The sequence below is a fragment of the Nicotiana attenuata genome, unplaced genomic scaffold (assembly GCF_001879085.1).
Source record: "Nicotiana attenuata strain UT unplaced genomic scaffold, NIATTr2, whole genome shotgun sequence".
In the NCBI taxonomy this organism is placed as follows: domain Eukaryota; kingdom Viridiplantae; phylum Streptophyta; class Magnoliopsida; order Solanales; family Solanaceae; genus Nicotiana; species Nicotiana attenuata.
Window position 1 is genome coordinate 223,095 of NW_017671196.1, and position 19,915 is coordinate 243,009.

Here is a 19,915-nt window from a genome sequence, read left to right on the forward strand (position 1 = left end):
TACGCATAACTTGATCGCGCTGAATGAACTGATCACTGACCCCAATATGCCAATTCAACTATGGCTGATCAATCTACCTCTTTCCAGTTTATCCTTGATTGCCTTGGAAATAATACTAACTCTCTTCAACACATAACATACTCCCTCTACACTCACCTCGAGTGACCTTGAGTCACGAGGCCATGCTGTCTCAATTCCCACGAACTATTTCATATCTCTCAAATGCTACACCACAAGTCAAAAAATCATGGAACATTTTGGGCACCTTCTCATAAGCTGTTACAATCTTGATCCTTAACTGTACTCATAGGCTTGAAATCATTGGGCACCACACTTTATCCCTCAGGATCTACTAGGACCACTACTAAGAGCCACCCGCTCTGACTTGGCCCCGAATATAGTCAACTTCATGAGTCTTCCATCACATGAATACCCTCTTGGCGAAGAACACGCCGAGTCACTTCCCTAGGAACCCGCATCTATACAAGGCAAAATCCTGAATCTTTCCCCAAGTCTGAACATGGGCCAATAGGGCCAACGATAGCCCACCTTTAATACTTCCTTTACTTAAATTACGATTTATGGTCCTTTCCATAGCTGAAACAGCCCGTCGATATGCTAATAGCCAAAAATCTCGCAAGTAGTTAACCATGCAACCCAATCATAAGCGGTGGGACTCTCCCACTTATAATGAAGCCATTATTTCACAACTCTGGTATTCACCAAGATTCCCCAGCTTTCATCGACATAACCTTGCGTGATCAACCGCATAAATTCTCGGATTCCTTTCGCAAAGCCCCATTCTTTTATACTCTGATTCACCCACTACATTCGTACGACCGATCTCTCTGCTACATAATCGATAAAATTCTTCGCAGGAGCCTCGCCAACCATGCGACTGCTAACCTGCTCACTTGGGTAACCCACCTATAAAAAGCTTTCCCCGGCATCCTCCAACGCCGCTGCATGGGGGTACAATCACTTCGACGTCAATGACCCTTCCTAAGTCTGAGCTTACTCTCCAGCTGCACAGGTCTATTTACCCCTCGTGGACATCATTTAAGTGCGCGACAACATCCTTCAATTCAAGTTATGCTACATCCTTCTTCATTTAAGCGGCTCCTTCCCGTTATATTAAATCTCCGGCCGCACAAGAATCCCTACTTCAAATTAGATCCGTATACCCCAATAACCAAGCACCAATATTCTCAAATCGTTCCAAACTCCCTTAAGGTGCATAGTCATCTCATTACCAAGCCCCTACACAGCTCCGCTACTCTCCCACTTTGGGCAAACTCACTTCTTTAATCAACTGCTCGGCCTGCGCTCCCTAAGGCTGGCCCTTTAGGAGTTTAAAACTCCACCTGACACTTCCCATATGTCCTTCTCATCTTTTGTTGCTCAGTCGTTGTCTTAATAAAATTTATCTTCATAGTACTTGAATCCACAATTTGCTACTAACTCCAAACTTTTTCGAAGGTCATCCTTCTCGAACCGCCACATTTGAAATACTGATTCAATCCAAAACCACCGCACCCTGCGATATCTCATAGTTGCATCTCCGATACTATTTCCCGATGTCCTGCCCCAAAGGCGGATTGTAGAAGATCATAATACCAACAAACATAATACGTCCAACTAGGACAATAGTACCCCATCATAGGAGAAAACTCCACCACGCTTGCAATTACCAAGTCTCATTACTTCCATCAGTCCATTTCTGACCATCCTTAGTTCGATTGCCTTTCCCTCCCAGGAATAAAATACTGAATCTCGTGATTATGTACTGAGTAAACCTCCCTTCAAGTCATTCACTGCCCCGACACGTGGGCAAACATCCTACCATCACAACAATACTGCGGAATAATCGCTCATAAGCATCGTGGCAACCTGTGCCCAGCCTCAAGGCTCTTAGAAGTTGTGTTGATGAGCTGAACAATAGAATATCCTTCCATAAGGCGACTATAATAGTCCAATCAACTATACCGGGAGAATCATCCCGCACCACATTTGTAGTGCCATTACAATCCTTCAATTTTCGATTTATAACAAGCGCTCGCGTAAGATTGAGTAGGAAGAAATCAGAGGCGTAAGCCTCAATGGAATTGAATCGCACGATAAGGAAATCAAGAAGGGAAGTACTCCTAACAGCCCTGTAGCCTCCCGAGGATAAGTACAGACGTCTCCGTACCGATCCGCGAGACTCTACTAGACTTGCTCATGACTCGTGAGACCGACGGGAACCTAGTGCTCTGATACCATGTTGTCACGACCCAAAATCCACTACGGGTCGTGATGGCGCCGGACACTACCATCAGGCAAGCCAACTAAGTTATCAATTAAATTCTCTTTTAATACCCTTGAAAATCTAGGATTCTTCCTTCCATTTTTCATAATTAAAAACAATTTCTACTTCAATTCGAATTAAGTAAGAACAACCCGGTGTCACAAGTGCATTAGCATCTACTGATAAGGAAATAAAATACAATATCCGTCCAAAATACAGTGGACAGGAATTAAATACCATAAGCCGAAAGGAACTACACTAGCTACGGGGCGCCTCAAATAATGCAGCTCAACTAGTCCCAGAATCATCCGCGCTGCTACGCCCAGTAGGCCACTGGAGTTACTTATACCTGTGCAACAAAAATGCATAGAAGTGTAGTATGAGTATGTAATCAACGTGTACTCAGCAAGTATCCCGTCTAATCTCGAAGAAGTAGAGACGAGATGGTCAACTTTGACACTTACTAGTGGTCCAATAATAATATACTAAATGTGCGAGGAAATCAGGGATTTCATATAGCAGTTCTAACTCACAAAGCGAGAAAACAGGTAAACACCATCAACAAGTAATAAAGGATTTTCTTTTCATTGTTTTATCAATTTATACCAAGCCATGAAAGGCAATACCCACATTTAAAAATTTTCAGGAAAAACAATATATATATGATGCGCAAATCATGCCGAGGTCGACGGTCCGCTCCAACAGAAATGTAAACTGTGCACTGCCGAGGGTCGAACGGCCCGAACCATAGATGCATCTATTTAATCTGCCGAGGCGTTCGGCTCGTTCCATAAATAAACACATACCCTGCTCGCGAATAATGCGTGCGACGCAGGTACACATAGAGATACATGCTCAGTCAGTCAATTAGGAACTTATCGGGGATATTTATCCAAATAAGACAATTTCTCTTTTTTAACAATTCAGGAAAAATGAGGTTTAATCTCTTTTTAAATTCATTTACTAATCCAAGGTGATTTAAGCAATTCAAGCTATCAAGGGGTTCATAAATAATCCAAGTGTAACATGCTTTTTGGGTCCTAACTACCCGGACAATAGCATAATAGTAGCTACGCACGGACTCTCGTCACCTTGTGCGTACGTAGCCCCCACAAATAGGAGCACATAATCAATTACTTCACCTATGAGGACAATTCCCTCTTACAAGGTTAGAAAGGAGACTCACCTCGCTCCGAAGACTCATAACCGGCATTCTACATTCCTCCGAAGACTTGCACCAACGCACAATGCTCCAAAACTAGCCAATGATTATACAAATCCATTAATATATGCTCAATTAAACTTTACAACCCAATTTGTAACAATTCCTAACCCCGAACGAAAAGTTGACCAAAATGCCCTCGGGCCCACGTGCCCGGAATCCGAAATTTTTTGAAGATAAAGATTACCCATGACCCTATGAACTCAAATATACAATTTACTCCTAATTCCATGCTCAAATTCGTGGTAAAATCCAATTTATCAAGTTTCTAGGTTTTCTTCTAAAAATCCTAACTTGCCCACAATGCTTATGTCTAATTTCATGATATAATCTTGTATTTAACTTGGAAATGAGTAGGAGTATCTTACCTTAACATAGATGACGAAATCCCTCTTTGAAGCTCTCCAAAAATCGCCCCAAGCCATGAAAAATAGGTGAAATGAACCGAAACCCCGACTTAATACAAGTCTTCTGCCTCTAGTGATTTCCGCTTCTGCGGAATTTTTTTCGCTTATGCGGTCAAAACGCCGCTTCTGCGGCTCCTTCCCAAGCCGCCCAGCTTCCGCTTCTGCGCTTTCTATTCCGCAGGTGCGGTCCCGCATCTACGGCTTCCTGACCGCATCTGCGGTCCCAGCTTTTCCTCCAAAAAACCGCATCTGCGGTCTTCCTGGCCGCTTCTGCGGGGCCGCTTCTGCGGTCCCTTTTTCGCAGAAGCGGAAATACAAGCAACCAGCAACCTTTGCCCTTCAAAAATTCCATTTTTGATCTGTTAACCACCCGGAATCCACCCGAGGACCCCCGGACCTCAACCAAGCCTACAACCCAATCCCAAAACACATTACGGACCTGCTCGAGGCCTCAAATCATAACAAACAACGCTAAAACCATGAATTACACCCTGATTCAAGCTTTATGAACTTTAGAACTTCAAACTTCTATTTTCGATGTTTAAACCTATCAAATCACGTCCGATTGACCTTAAATTTTGCATACAAGTCATATTTGACATTACGAACCTACTCCAACTTTCGGAAATCGGAGTCCGACCCCAATATCAAAAAGTCCACCTCCGGTCAAACTTCTCAAAAACCTTCAAATTTCTATCTTTAGCCAAATGGCTCCAAAATGACCTACGGACCTCCGAATTCGCTTCCGACCGCGCCCCCAACTCCAGAATCACCATACGGAGCTATTCACAATCTCAGAACCCCAAACGGACATCGATAACACTGAAATGCACTTCAAGCCAAACTTATGAAATTCCTTCTAAAATGCTAACTTCCACAATAGGCGCCAAAACGCTCCCGGGTTATCCAAAACCCGAACCGGGCATACGCCCAAGTCCGAAATCATCATACGAACCTGCTGGAACCTTCAGATCCTGATTCTAAAATTGTTTACTCAAAAATCCAATCTTAGTTCATTCTTTCAACTTTAAGCTTCTGAAACGAGAATTCTCTTTCCAAATCAACTCTGAACTTTCCGGAACTTAATTCCGACCATGCGTACAAGTCATGACACCTGAAATGAAGTTGTTCACGGCCTCCGATTGCTGAACGGAGCGCTAGGACTCAAAACGATCGGTCGGGTCGTTACATGGGTGTGGGGGGCAGGGGGCAGGGGGCAGGGGCAGAGGGCAGAGGTGGATTTGACGTTATATTTATTGGGGTTTTAAGCTATTAATGCTTAAAATGGGGTGAATGGGAAATGGAGGGAAATGAAATTTTTAAGTGAAATTTTAAGTTTCCCCCCTTGATGAAGGAACATTGTCCCATATTGGAAGAGGAAAAGGTTTTTTATGGGTATATAAGCAATTGTTCTTCTTCTAGATCATAAAGAGTTGAGAAGAAGGCAAGCCTCGCGTCGTCGTCGTCGTCGCTCGGCTCGGCTTTGGCTTTGGCTTCGGCTTCGGATCTGGTCAAACGATCGATTGATTAATTTTTGGACCAAATTTATTTGTTAATAGTAAATATTAACAGAAATGTTATTAAATATTTATTTTAATAACAGAATATTAATATTAAAATAAATATTAATATTAAATCCAATTCAGTTATCCAATTTTCAGTTTTCTATTTTTGTAACAGAAAATTAACTACCCTTCAATTTTCCCTCTTTATTGTTGAGTAAATAGCCATTTATGTTATGGCATTTATGCTGTGGCCGTTTTGCAAAAACAACCATTCTTAAGAGTTGCACCTCTTCAGATTTCAGCCCAACTTTGGCTATACATACAAGACTATTCTGCTCAGAATTTCCATACGAATTTTCTGAGTTCTTCACCTTTCTTCTGCATATTTTAACTTCAAAGAAAGCAACAATAATTGTGATTTACTACCGAACTTTGTGTTCGCTGAAACACTGGGGTTTGAAGTACCACTACACCATTGTGTAATGCGTTCTATCCTGGGAGGAAATAATCCATAACCTTGGGTACTAGGAGGGGATTAAATTCCTTAAGGAAACACTGTGAATTCAGTGGGCTCGAATTGGTTTTTGTTATTTCGTTTACATTTCTGTTTATGTTATTTTATTTTCTCCAGAATTATTTTACAAATACAGATTAGTAACTAGCTTAAGGAATTTAATATATTTTCTGTATTTGTACTCACTGTTTTTGGAGAGTAAAACCTTTGTGGTTTTGTACTCTATTGGAGATTAAAATCTACGTGACTTTAACGTTTGTGTCATTCTTTTATAGAAATGACTAATGATAATGTAAACCAAGTTGTTCCAATGGTGACTGCCAATGCCTCAACGAGCCGAACAACACCGGCAACATTGGCACCGGCGGAAAAACCTGGAAAATTTTCCGGGATTGATTTCAAGCGCTGGCAGCAAAAGATGTTCTTCTATTTGACTACTCTATGTCTCCAGAAGTTCATCAAGGAAGATGTTCCTGTGCTGTCCGATGAAACTCCAGAAACTGAACGCTTTCTCGTGATTGAGGCGTGGAAGCATTCAGATTTTTTGTGCAAGAATTATATTCTAAGCGGGCTGGAGGATGCTTTGTATAACGTCTACAGTGGCGTGGAAACGTCAAAAGAACTGTGGATTGCACTTGAAAAGAAATACAAAACCGAAGATGCCGGGTTGAAGAAGTTCGTTGCTGCAAAGTTTTTGGACTACAAAATGGTAGATAGCAAGTCTGTTATTACCCAAGTCCAGGAATTGCAAGTGATTATTCACGATCTCCTTGCTGAAGGTATAAATCAAATTAATACTGATGTTGAAAGTAGTAATCTTAGTATTTTTACTTACAGAAATTTCATTGAAGGTCTTGTCATCAATGAAGCATTCCAAGTAGCAGCGATGATTGAGAAGTTTCCTCCTTTGTGGAAGGACTTCAAAAACTACTTGAAACACAAATGCAAGGAGATGTCCCTTGAAGATCTCATTGTTCGGTTGAGAATCGAAGAGGACAATAAAGCTGCTGAAAAGAGAGGCCGTGGAAACTCAACAATCATGGGAGCAAATGTTGTTGAAGAGAACAAAAAGAGGATGAAGGCTTCTGGACTGAAATACAACCCAAGCGGTTTAGTGGATGTTTCTACAACTGTGGAAAAGCCGGATACAAATTTACGGAGTGTCGTGCTCCAAAGAAAGATAAGAAGAAGGGTCAAGCAAACATGGTTGAAAAGCATGATGATGTTGATGACTTATGTGCCATGCTTTCCGAATGCAACTTGGTGGGCAATCCGAAAGAGTGGTGGATTGCTTCTGGAGCCACTCGCCATGTTTGTGCTGTTAGAGAAGCTTTTGCTACTTATGCTCCTGTTGGACCCGATGAGACGCTTTCTATGGGAAATGCTGCAAAGGCCAAGATTGAAGGATGTGGAAAGATATTTATCAAAATGACTTCCAGCAAAGTGTGACTTTGAACAACGTCCTTCATGTTCCCGAGATTAGGAAAAATTTAGTCTCTGCTGGACTTCTTGTTAAGAATGGTTTTAAATGTGTTTTTGTTTCCGATAAGGTTGTAATAAGTAAGAACGAAATGTTTGTAGGAAAAGGTTACCTCACTGAGGGCCCTTTCAAGCTGAATGTAATGGTTGTTGAAAATTATAATAAAAGTTCAGCTTCGTCTTACTTACTTAAGTCAAATGAATTATGGCATATACGTTTGGGTCATGTCAATTATAAAACCTTGCGGAATATGATTAATTTGGAAGTATTGCCTAAATTTGAATGCGACAAATCAAAATGTCAAATATGTGCGGAATCTAAGTATGTTAAACATCCTTATAAGTCAGTTGAAAGGAATTCAGATCCTTTAGACTTAATTTACATAGATATTTGCGATATGAAGTCAATACCATCTCGCGGTGGAAAGAAGTATTTCATAACTTTTATTGACGATAGTACTCGATATTGCTATGTTTACTTACTTAATAGTAAAGATGAAGCAATAGACGCATTCAAGCAATACAAAAATGAAGTGGAAACGCAACTTAACAAGAAAATCAAAACGATAACAAGTGATAGGGGTGGTGAATATGAATCTCCTTTTGAAAAAATATGTTTAGAATATGGAATTATTCATCAAACAACAGCCCCTTACACGCCCCAATCCAATGGGATTGCGGAAAGAAAGAATCGTTCATTAAAGAGATGATGAACGCATTATTGATAAGTTCTGGTTTGCCACAGAACTTGTGGGGGTAAGCCGTTCTTACGGCTAGCGAATACTAAATCGAGTACCCCATAGCAAAACACAATCCATTTCATATGACAAATGGAAAGGAAGGAAGCCCAACTTGAATTATTTTAAAGTGTGGGGGTGTTTGGCAAAAGTGCAAGTTCCTAAACCCAAAGGGTAAAAATAGGACGGAAAACCGTTGATTGTGTTTTCATAGGATATGCGACTAATAGTAAATCATAGCGATTTCTTTTTCATAAATAAGAAAATCCCGACATTCATAATAATACGGTTATAGAATCAGATAATGCTGAGTTCTTTGAAAATATATATCCGTATTAAAAGGAATGTGAGTCGATTGGTGAAGGATCTAAATGACCTCGGGAAGAAACAAAAGAAAGTACACTTAATCAGGAGGATCCAAGACGTAGTAAACGTCAAAGAACGTCTACTTCATTTGGACCAGATTTTGTGACTTTCTTATTGGAAAATGAGCCTCAAACATTTAAAGAAGCTATGTCTTCTTTGGAATCATTGTTTTGGAAAGAGGCAGTCAATAGTGAAATAGAATCCATACTGAACAGCCATACATGGGAATTGGTTGATCTTCCTCCTGGAAATAAACTGTTGGGTTCTAAATGGATCTTTAAGAGGAAAATGAAAGATGATGGCACTATTGACAAATTTAAGGCAAGAATTGTGGTCAAAGGGTATAGACAACGAGAAGGTCTTGACTATTCGATACATACTCTCCAGTTACAAGAATTACTTCCATACCGACGTTAGTAGCGTTAGCTGCAGTTTATGGTCTTGAAATATATCAAATGGATGTTAAGACGGCCTTCTTAAATGGAGAGTTGGAGGAAGAAATTTACATGGAACAACCTGAAGGGTTTGTGGTTCCAGGTAAAGAAAAGAAGGTACGTAGACTTGTTAAGTCTCTTTACGGACTAAAACAAGCACCCAAACAATGGCATGCGAAATTTGACCAAACAATGTTGTCAAATAGTTTTAAAATAAATGAATGTCATAAATGTGTGTACATTAAAAATGTTCCAAATCACATAGTCATTGTTTGCTTATATGTGGATGATATGCTGATAATTAGTAATGACATTGCCAACATAAATGCGACTAAGTGCATGCTAACTGGCAAGTTTGATATGAAAGACTTGGGAGTGGCTGATTTAATTCTGGGAATTAAAATCCATAAGACTTCTCAAGGTCTGGCATTGTCACAATCTCATTATATTAAGACAGTACTTGATAAATTCAAGCACTTGGGCTTTAAAGTTGCAAAGACTCCAATTGACGTGAATCTTACATTAGCAAGGAACAAAGGCCAAAGCATATCACAATTGGATTATGCTCGTGTTTTGGGTTGCTTAATGTACATCATGAATTGTACACGACCAGATATAGCTTGTGCTATAAGTAAATTGAGTCGATATACGAGCAATCCAGGTCAATCTCATTGAATGGCCATGAAACGAGTTTTGGGGTATAATTAGTACATACCCAGGACTTTGCTTGTCACTACAGTAAACTATCCTGCGGTGATTGAGGGTATACTGTGATGCGAATTAGATCACCGGTTCAACTGATTCAAAGTCCACAAATGGATATGTAGTCACTATTGGTGGAGGAGCGGTATCTTGGAAGTCATCCAAATAAACTTGTATTGCCCGCTCTACAATGGAGGCTGAATTCATAGCTTTAGATAAAGCCGGTGAAGAAGCTGAATGGCTCCGGAATTTCTTGGAAGATATTCCAATTTGGCCCAAACCGTTGGCACCAATATGCATACATTGTGATAGTCAAGCGGCAATTGGAAGGGCTAGGAGCATTATGTATAACGGTAAATCTCGTCATATACGACGAAGACATAAAACCGTTAGGCAATTACTCTCTAGAGGAATTATCACGATTGATTATGTAAAGTCAAGTGATAATGTGTCGGATCCACTTACAAAAGGCCTAACTAGAGAGGTAGTTGAGAAATCATCAAGGGGAATGGGACTATGGCCGGGAACAAGTCATAGTGGCGGTAACTCTACCTAGAAGACTGGAGATCCCAAGATCTAGGTTCAAGGAGATCAAACAAAGTCATTAATGATGGTTCAACATTGTCAACTAAACTTTTGGTCCATTCTCGTGATGAGACAATGTTCAGTACCAAGGATAAAGCATTAAGGCTTTTTAATAATTTCTAAATTTGATACGGGGTATATCAAATAGTGTATCTATGGGATGACACATTTAGGAATCACCTATGTAAGTGTGAAGTGTTAGCCGCTTCAAGGAGAACTTTGTAAGGCCAGTTCACGACGCACTTATGAAACCAGGCGGTGTTCATGGCTGAAACGAACACAACAATGAGAACCAAAGACGGTTAAGGGTTGGTTGTGTGACTTATGGTTGTCTAGGTATACACCAAAGATCGACGGTTCAAAGATATCAAATCTACCGATTGATCGAGTATATCCGACATAAGTTCACTACGGAAAGTTCAAAGGGAAACCTACTTATCCAGATGCAATTAATCCTTACTTGCGAATCACACAGTTTTTCATGCATACTTCCGTGATATAGCCATTCCCCATTCATGTGGGGGATTGTTGGGTTTTGGATGTATTTAATTAATATATTAAATACTTAAAAGAGGGTGAATGGGAAATGGAGGGAAATGAAATTTTTGAGTGAAATTTTAAGTTCCCCCTCCCTTGGCAAATGGGCATTGTCCCATATTGGAAGAGGAAGAGGTTTTTTATGGGTATATAAGCAATTGCTCTTCTTCTAGCTCTTAAAGAGTTGAGAAGAAGGCAAGCCTCGCGCCGTCGTCGTCGTCGCTCGCTCGGCTCGGCTTCGGCTTCGGCTACGGCTACGGCTTCGGCTTCGGCTTCGGCTTCGGATTCGGATTCGGATTCGGATTTGGATTTGGTCAAATGATCGATTGATTGATTAACTTTTTGGACCAAATTTATTTGTTAATAGTAAAATATTAACAGAAATGTTATTAAATATTTGTTTTAATAACAAAATATTAATATTAAATATTAATATTAAATCCAATCCGTTTTTCTGTTTTGGTAACAGAAAAGTAACTACCCTCTTCAATTTTCCCTCTTTATTTTCCCTCTTTATTATTGAGTAAATGGCCATTTATGTAATGGCATTTATGTTGTGGGCGTTTTGCATAAACAGCCATTCTGAAGAGACCCAACTTTGGCTATAAATACAACACTATTCTGCTCAGAATTTTAACTACAATTTTCTGAGTTTCCTCTCCTTCTTCTGCATACTTTTAGCATCAAAACAAAGCAAAAAGTAAGTGTGATTTGCTACCGAACTTTGTGTTCGCTGAAACACTGGGGTTTGAAGTACCACTACACCAGTGTGTAATTCGTTCTATCCTGGGAGGAAATAATCCATAACCTTGGGTACTAGGAGGGGATTAAATTCCTTAAGGAAACACTGTGAATTCAGTGGGCTCGAATTGGTTTATGTCATTTCTGTTTATATTCATTACTGTTTATATTCATTTATATTTCCAGAATTTATTTTACAAATACAGTGTAATAACAAGCTTAAGGAATTTAATAATTTATTTTCTGTATTTGTACTTACTGTTTCTGGAAGAGTAAAACCTTTGTGGTTTTGTACTCTATTAAAATCTACGTGATTTTAACGTTTGTGTCATTCTTTTACAGAAATGACTAATGAGAATGAGAACCAAGCGGTTCCAATGGTGACTGCCAATGCGTCAACAAGCCGAACGACACCGGCAGCATTGGCACCGGCGGAGAAACCCGGAAAATTTTCCGGGATTGATTTCAAGCGCTGGCAGCAAAAGATGTTCTTCTATCTGACTACTCTAAGTCTCCAGAAGTTCATCAAGGAAGATGTTCCTGTGCTGTCCGATGAAACTCCAGAAACTGAACGCTTTCTCGTAATTGAGGCATGGAAGCATTCAGATTTTTTGTGCAAGAATTATATTCTAAGCGGGCTGGAGGATGGTTTGTATAACGTCTACAGTGGCGTGGAAACGTCAAAGGAACTGTGGACTGCGCTTGAAAAGAAATACAAAACCGAAGATGCCGGGTTGAAAAAGTTTGTTGCTGCAAAGTTTTTGGACTACAAAATGGTAGATAGCAAGTCTGTTATTACCCAAGTCCAGGAATTGCAAGTGATTATTCACGATCTCCTTGCTGAAGGTATAACTCAATTTAATATTGATGTTGAAAGTAGTAATCTTAGTATTTTTACTAATAGAAATTTCATTGAAGGTCTTGTTATCAATGAAGCATTTCAAGTAGCAGCGATGATTGAGAAGTTGCCTCCTTTGTGGAAGGACTTCAAAAACTACTTGAAACACAAACGCAAGGAGATGTCCCTTGAAGATCTCATTGTTCGGTTGAGAATCGAAGAGGACAACAAAGCTGCTGAAAAGAGAGGCCATGGAAACTCAACAATAATGGGAGCAAATATTGTTGAAGAGAATAAAAAGAGGAAGAAGGCTTCTGGACCAAAATACAACCCAAGCAAGAAGCGGTTCAATGGAAACTGCTACAACTGTGGAAAAACTGGACACAAATCTACGGAGTGTCGTGCTCCAAAGAAAGACAAGAAGAAGGGTCAAGCAAACATGGTTGAAAAGCGTGATGATGTTGATGATTTATGTGCCATGCTTTCCGAATGCAACTTGGTGGGCAATCCTAAAGAGTGGTGGATTGATTCTGGAGCCACTCGCCATGTTTGTGCTGTTAGAGAAGCTTTTGCTACTTATGCTCCTGTTGGACCCGATGAGACGATTTCTATGGGAAATGCTTCAAAGGCGAAGATTGAAGGATGTGGGAAGATATTTCTCAAAATGACTTCCGGCAAAGTGGTGACTTTGAACAACGTCCTTCATGTTCCCGAGATTAGGAAAAATTTAGTCTCTGCTGGACTTCTTGTTAAGAATGGTTTTAAATGTGTTTTTGTTTCCGATAAGGTTGTAATAAGTAAGAACGAAATGTTTGTAGGAAAAGGTCACCTCACTGAGGGCCCTTTCAAGCTGAATGTAATGGTTGTTAAAAATTATAATAAAAGTTCAGCTTCGTCTTACTTACGTAAGCCAAATGAATTATGGCATATACGTTTGGGTCATGTCAATTATAAAACCTTGCGGAATATGATTAATTATGAAGTATTGCCTAAATTTGAATGCGACAAATCAAAATGTCAAATATGTGTGGAATCTAAGTATGTTAAACATCCTTATAAGTCAGTTGAAAGGAATTCAAATCCTTTAGACTTAATTTACACAGATATTTGCGATATGAAGTCAATACCATCTCGCGGTGGAAAGAAGTATTTCATAACTTTTATTGACGATAGTACTCGATATTGCTATGTTTACTTACTTAATAGTAAAGATGAAGCAATAGACGCATTCAAGCAATACAAAAATGAAGTGGAAACGCAACTTAACAAAAATGAAGTGGAAACGCAACTTAACAAGAAAATCAAAATGATAACAAGTGATAGGGGTGGTGAATATGAATCTCCTTTTGAACAAATATGTTTAGAATATGGAATTATTCATCAAACAACGGCCCCTTACATGCCCCAATCCAATGGGATTGCGGAAAGAAAGAATCGTTCATTAAAGGAGATGATGAACGCATTATTGATAAGTTCTGGTTTGCCACAGAACTTGTGGGGGTAAGCCGTTCTTACGGCTAGCCGAATACTTAATCGAGTACCCCATAGCAAAACACAATCCATTCCATATGAAAAATGGAAAGGAAGGAAGCCCAACTTAAATTATTTTAAAGTGTGGGGGTGTTTGGCAAAAGTGCAAGTTCCTAAACCCAAAAGGGTAAAAATAGGACCGAAAACCGTTGATTGTGTTTTCATAGGATATGCGACTAATAGTAAAGCATATCGATTTCTGGTTCATAGATCAGAAATACCGACATTCATAATAATACGGTTATAGAATCAGATAATGCTGAGTTCTTTGAAAATATATATCCGTATAAAAAGGAATGTGAGTCGATTGGTGAAAGATCTAAACGACCTCGGGAAGAAACAAAAGAAAGTACACTTAATCAGGAGGATCCAAGATGTAGTATACGTCAAAGAATGTCTACTTCATTTTGACCAAATTTTGTTACTTTCTTATTGGAAAATGAGCCTCAATCATTTAAAGAAGCTATGTCTTCTTCGGAATCATTTGTTTTGGAAAGAGGCAGTCAATAGTGAAATAGAATCCATACTGAACAACCATACATGGGAATTGGTTGATCTTCCTCCTGGAAATAAACTGTTGGGTTCTAAATGGATCTTTAAGAGGAAAATGAAAGATGATGCCACTATGACAAATTTAAGGCAAGAATTGTGGTCAAAGGGTATAGACAACGAGAAGGTCTTGACTATTCGATACATACTCTCCAGTTACAAGAATTACGTCCATACCAACATTAGTAGCGTTAGCTGCAGTTTATGGTCTTGAAATATATCAAATGGATGTTAAGACGGCCTTCTTAAATGGAGAGTTGGAGGAAGAAATTTACATGGAACAACCTAAAGGGTTTGTGGTTCCAGGTAAAGAAAAGAAGGTATGTAGACTTGTTAAGTCCCTTTACGGACTAAAACAAGCACCCAAACAATGACATGCAAAATTTGACCAAACAATGTTGTCAAATGGTTTTAAAATAAATGAATGTGACAAATGTGTGTACATTAAAAATGTTCCAAATCACATAGTCATTATTTGCTTATATGTGGATGATATGCTGATAATGAGTAATGACATTGCCAACATAAATGCGACTAAGCACATGCTAACTAGCAAGTTTGATATGAAAGACTTAGGAGTCGCTGATTTAATTCTGGGAATTAAAATCCATAAGACTTCTCAAGGTCTGGCATTGTCACAATCTCATTATATTAAGACAGTTCAAAGATATCAAATCTACTGATTGACCGAGTATATCTGGCATAAGTTCACTACGGAAAGTTCAAATGGAAACCTACTTATCCAGATGCAATTAATCCTTGCTTGCGAATCACACATTTTTTCATGCATACTTCCGTGATATAGCCATTCCCCTGTCACGACCCGGATTTTCCGCCCTCGGGGTCGTGATGGCGCCTACTCGTGGTAGCTAGGCAAGCCTACTCATTTGCTCTTCCATTGCTAACCAAATCTTTTAACAATTTATAACATCAATATAGAACATGAAATTTAATAATAATAGCGGAAGTCTGAATCATAATCTGAAACAAAACGCGGAACAGTCAACAATAGCCTCTACCCAAGATTGGTGTCACATTACTCACGAACTTCTAAGAGTTTACTAAATACAAAGGTCTGAAAGAAACATATAAACTGTTTGTCTCGAAAACAAGGAGGCAACAGTATTAAAGAGAAAATAAGGAAGAGACGCCGGGCCTGCGGACGCCTGCAAGGCTACCTCGGTCTCGTGATAATGAAAGCCTACTCCCGTGCTAATGCTGCTGCTGCTCCTCAAAACCTGGACCTGTGCAAAAATGCACAGAGTGTAGCATCAGCACAACCGAACCCATGTGCTGGTAAGTGTCTAGCCTAACCCCGGCGAAGTAGTGACGAGGCTAGACTGGACACCACATAAACCTGTGCAATTATAAATGTACAACGGAATCGAAATACCAAACAGTTAACAATATGGGAGGGGAAACATGTTATGGGGAGATGGCAATATTAACAGTAATCCAGAGTAACAATCTAAAGCAGTCTAAATTTACGATGAACAAGGAACCAATACTGAATATAAACACATTTGTATCAATAACTGTTGCGCCGTGCAACCCGGTCCACAATTACCATTATTGCGGTGTGCCACCCGATCCACAAATACCACTGTTGCAGCGTGCAACCCGACCCATATCATTTATCATTTATCATTGTTGCGGTGTGCAACCCGATCCTCAAATATCATTTAACATTGTTGCGGTGCGCAACCCGATCCTCAAATATCATTTATCATTGTTGCGGCGTGCAACCCGATCCATATCATTCGACAGTCTAGCTCCCCAAACAATAGTCACAAATAAGGGACATAAAATTAAACAAATATTGGAAGGAATCCCGGCAAGGGAAAAGAAACCAACAAGTTCAATACAACGTCCCGACAAGGGAACTACCAACAACGCTTTCTCCTTCTTTCATTTCTTACGTTATAATCCACTTTACCATTTTGAGCCAACGCTCCAAAGAATCAAGTCATTTCATATACTTTCAATATACGTATCACAATTCGAGCCAATGCTCCTAGGAATCAAATGATCATATCATCACTCACATGTTATTCACAACATATAGAAATCCTCCAATAAACCCGAAAATCACAACCAAATCATGATAATCACATTATGAGGACTCACGGTCATACTAGACACCAATGTATAGATACTCGTCACCATGCCTATACATCGTACTCGATCATTTAGCAATTAGCAAACAAGACTGAACTCCTATTCCCTCAAGCTAGGGTTAAACCAAACACTTACCTCAAAGCCTTGAAATCTACTTAATCCTCAACTATCGCTTTACCCCGCGGTTCCACCTCCAATTCGCTCAAGTCTAATCGCAAATTGCTCAATTACTTTAATAAACACTATATGAATCAATTTGAATGCATAAAAATGAATTTCCCAAGTTTTACTCAAAATTTCCAAAAACGCCCCCGGGCCCACGTGCTCAAAACTCGAGGTTCGAACCAAAACCCGGTTACCCATTCCCCCACGAATTCAAATATGTAATTTGTTTTGAAATCGGACCTCAAATCGAGGTGCAAATCCCCAATTTTTAGAAAACCTAGGTTCTACCCAAAACCTCCAATTTCACCCATGCAAATCATTGATTTTAAGTGGAAAACATGTTAAATGATGTTAAAGATTGAAAGAATTGAGTAAAAATCGACTTACAATTGATTTGGGATGAAGATTGTTCTTGAAAAATCGCCTATGGTGTTTGGGTTTTGAAAGAATGGTGAAAAGTGATGAAAATTCGGCTAACTATAAAATTTGCCGGGCCTCGGATATGGGAATTGCGAACTGGGGTTCGCAATTGCGAACCCCGGCCTACTAACCTGGGAATTGCGAACCTTAGTTCGCATTTGCGAACTCCCTCCAACTATACAGGGTTCGCATTGGCGACCATGCAAGTCGCATTTGCGACTGCCCAGTTTTGGGAATTGCGAGCACAGCTTCGCATTTGCGAAGCCAGGACATGAGGGGGACTTTTGCATTTGCGATCAGGGAGTCGCTTTTGCGAACTCGTATTTGCGAGTATTTCTTCGCAAATGCGAAAACACCAGGACTGAGAAATACCAGATTTTCGAAAAATGAGGAATGCAATCTGACACCTATCCAAAACTCACCCGAGCCCTCGGGGCTCCAAACCAATTATGCACACAACCTCAAAAACATCCTACGGACTTATCCGTGTGATCAAATCGCCAAAATAATATCATATGCATCGAATCAAGCCTCAAAACTTATGCTTTTCTTTGAAATTTTCATAAAGCATCAAATTTCCATTTCAAGTCCGAAACGCGTCAAACGACGTCCGTTTTCAACCAAATTTTACAGAGAGTGCTTAAACGATATTTAAGACTTGTACCGGGTGTCGGAACCAAAATACGAGCCCGATACCACAGTCTTTTAATCAATTTTCATTTCCAATTTCCTTAATAATTTCAGAAAAATAATTTCACAGAAAAATTCATTTCAAGGGCTCTAGACCTCGGAATTCGACTCCGGGCATATGCCCGAGTCCCATATTTTTCTACTGACCCTCCGGGACCGTCAAATCACGGGTCCGGGTCCGTTTACCAAAAATGTTGACCGAAGTCAAATATATTCATATTAATATCAAAAATTAGCATTTTTCACATAGAATTCATATTTAAGCTTTTCGGCTACGCGCCCGGACTGCGCACGCAAATCGAGGCAACCATAAGTGAGGTTTTCGGGGCCTCGGAAGCACGAAATGAATAAGAAAACAGGTGATGACCCTTTGGGTCGTCACATTCTCCACCTCTAAAACAACCGTTCGTCCTCGAACGGACAAAAGAAAGGAGTACCTGAGTCGGGGAAAAGATGGGGATAACGGCTCCGCATATCAGACTCGGTCTCCCAGGTCGATGCCTCAAGGGGCTGACCTCTCCACTGAACACGAACAGAAGGAAAATACCTGGATCTCAACTGACAAACCTGCCTGTCTAGAATAGCTACCGGCTCCTCCTCATTAGATAAATCCCTGTCCAACTGGAGAGTGCTGAAGTCTAACACATGGGTAGGATCACCGTGATACCTCCGAAGCATAGACACATGGAAAACTGGATGCACGGCTGATAAGCTAGGTGGCAATGCAAGTCTATAAGCCACCTCTCCCACTCGATCAAGAACCTAAAATGGACCAATGTACCTAGGGCTAAGCTTGCCCTTCTTCCCAAATCTCATCACGGCCTTCATAGGCGACACCCAGAGCAATACCCGCTCACCAACCATGAAAGCTACATCTCGAACCTTACGATCTGCATAACTCTTTTGCCTAGACTGAGCTGAACGAAGTCTGTCCTGAATGATCTTCACCTTGTCCAAGTCCTTCTGAACTAAATCTGTACCTATCAACCGAGCCTCTCCCGGCTCGAACCATCCAATCGGAGACCGACACCGCCTACCATATAAGGCCGCATAAGGAGCCATCTGGATGCTCGATTGGTAGCTGTTATTGTAGGCAAACTTCGCTAAAGGCAAGAACTGATCCCATGAACCCCCAAAGTCAATAACACAAGCCCGAAGCAAATCCTCCAAAATCTGAATAGTCCGCTCGGACTGACCGTTCGTCTGGGGATGGAATGTTGTGCTCAACTCGACCCGTGTGACCAACTCTCGCTGAACTGCTCTCCAGAAGCGCGAGGTAAACTGCGTACCCCGATCCGAAATGATAGAGGCTGGCACACCATGAAGGCGAACAATCTCCCGGATATAAATCTCGGGTAATCTCTCGGATGAGTAGGAGACTGCCACGGGAATGAAATGCGCTGACTTGGTCGGCCTATCCACAATAGCCCATATCGCATCGAACTTCTTCCGAATCAACGGAAGCCCTGTAACAAAATCCATGGTAACCCGCTCCCACTTCCACTCGGGGAGCTCAATCTTTTGAAGCAAACCACCGGGTCTCTGATGCTCGTACTTAACCTGCTGACAGTTCAAAAAACGAGCCACATATGCTACAATGTCCTTCTTCATTCTACGCCACCAATAGTGCTGCCGCAAATCCTGATACATCTTCGCGGCGCCCGGGTGAATAGAGTACCTGGAGCTATGGGCCTCCTCTAAAATCAACTCTCGAAGCCCATCCACATTGGGCACACAAACTCGCCCCTGCAATCTCAAAACTCCATCCGCATCTAAGGTAACCTGCTTGGCACCTCCTCGCTGCACCGTGTCTCTAAGGACACATAAATGGGGATCATCAAACTACCGATCACAGATACGCTCCAATAATGAAGAACGAGCGACCGTGCAGGCTAACACCCGTCTGGGCTCAGAAACATCCAGTCTCACAAACTGATTGGCTAAAGCCTGAACATCCAAAGCAAACAGCCTCTGACTGACCGGAATATAAGCAAGACTACCCATGCTGGCTGACTTCCTACTCAGAGCATCGGCCACTACATTGGCCTTTCCCGGATGATAGAGAATGGTGACATCATAATCCTTCAAC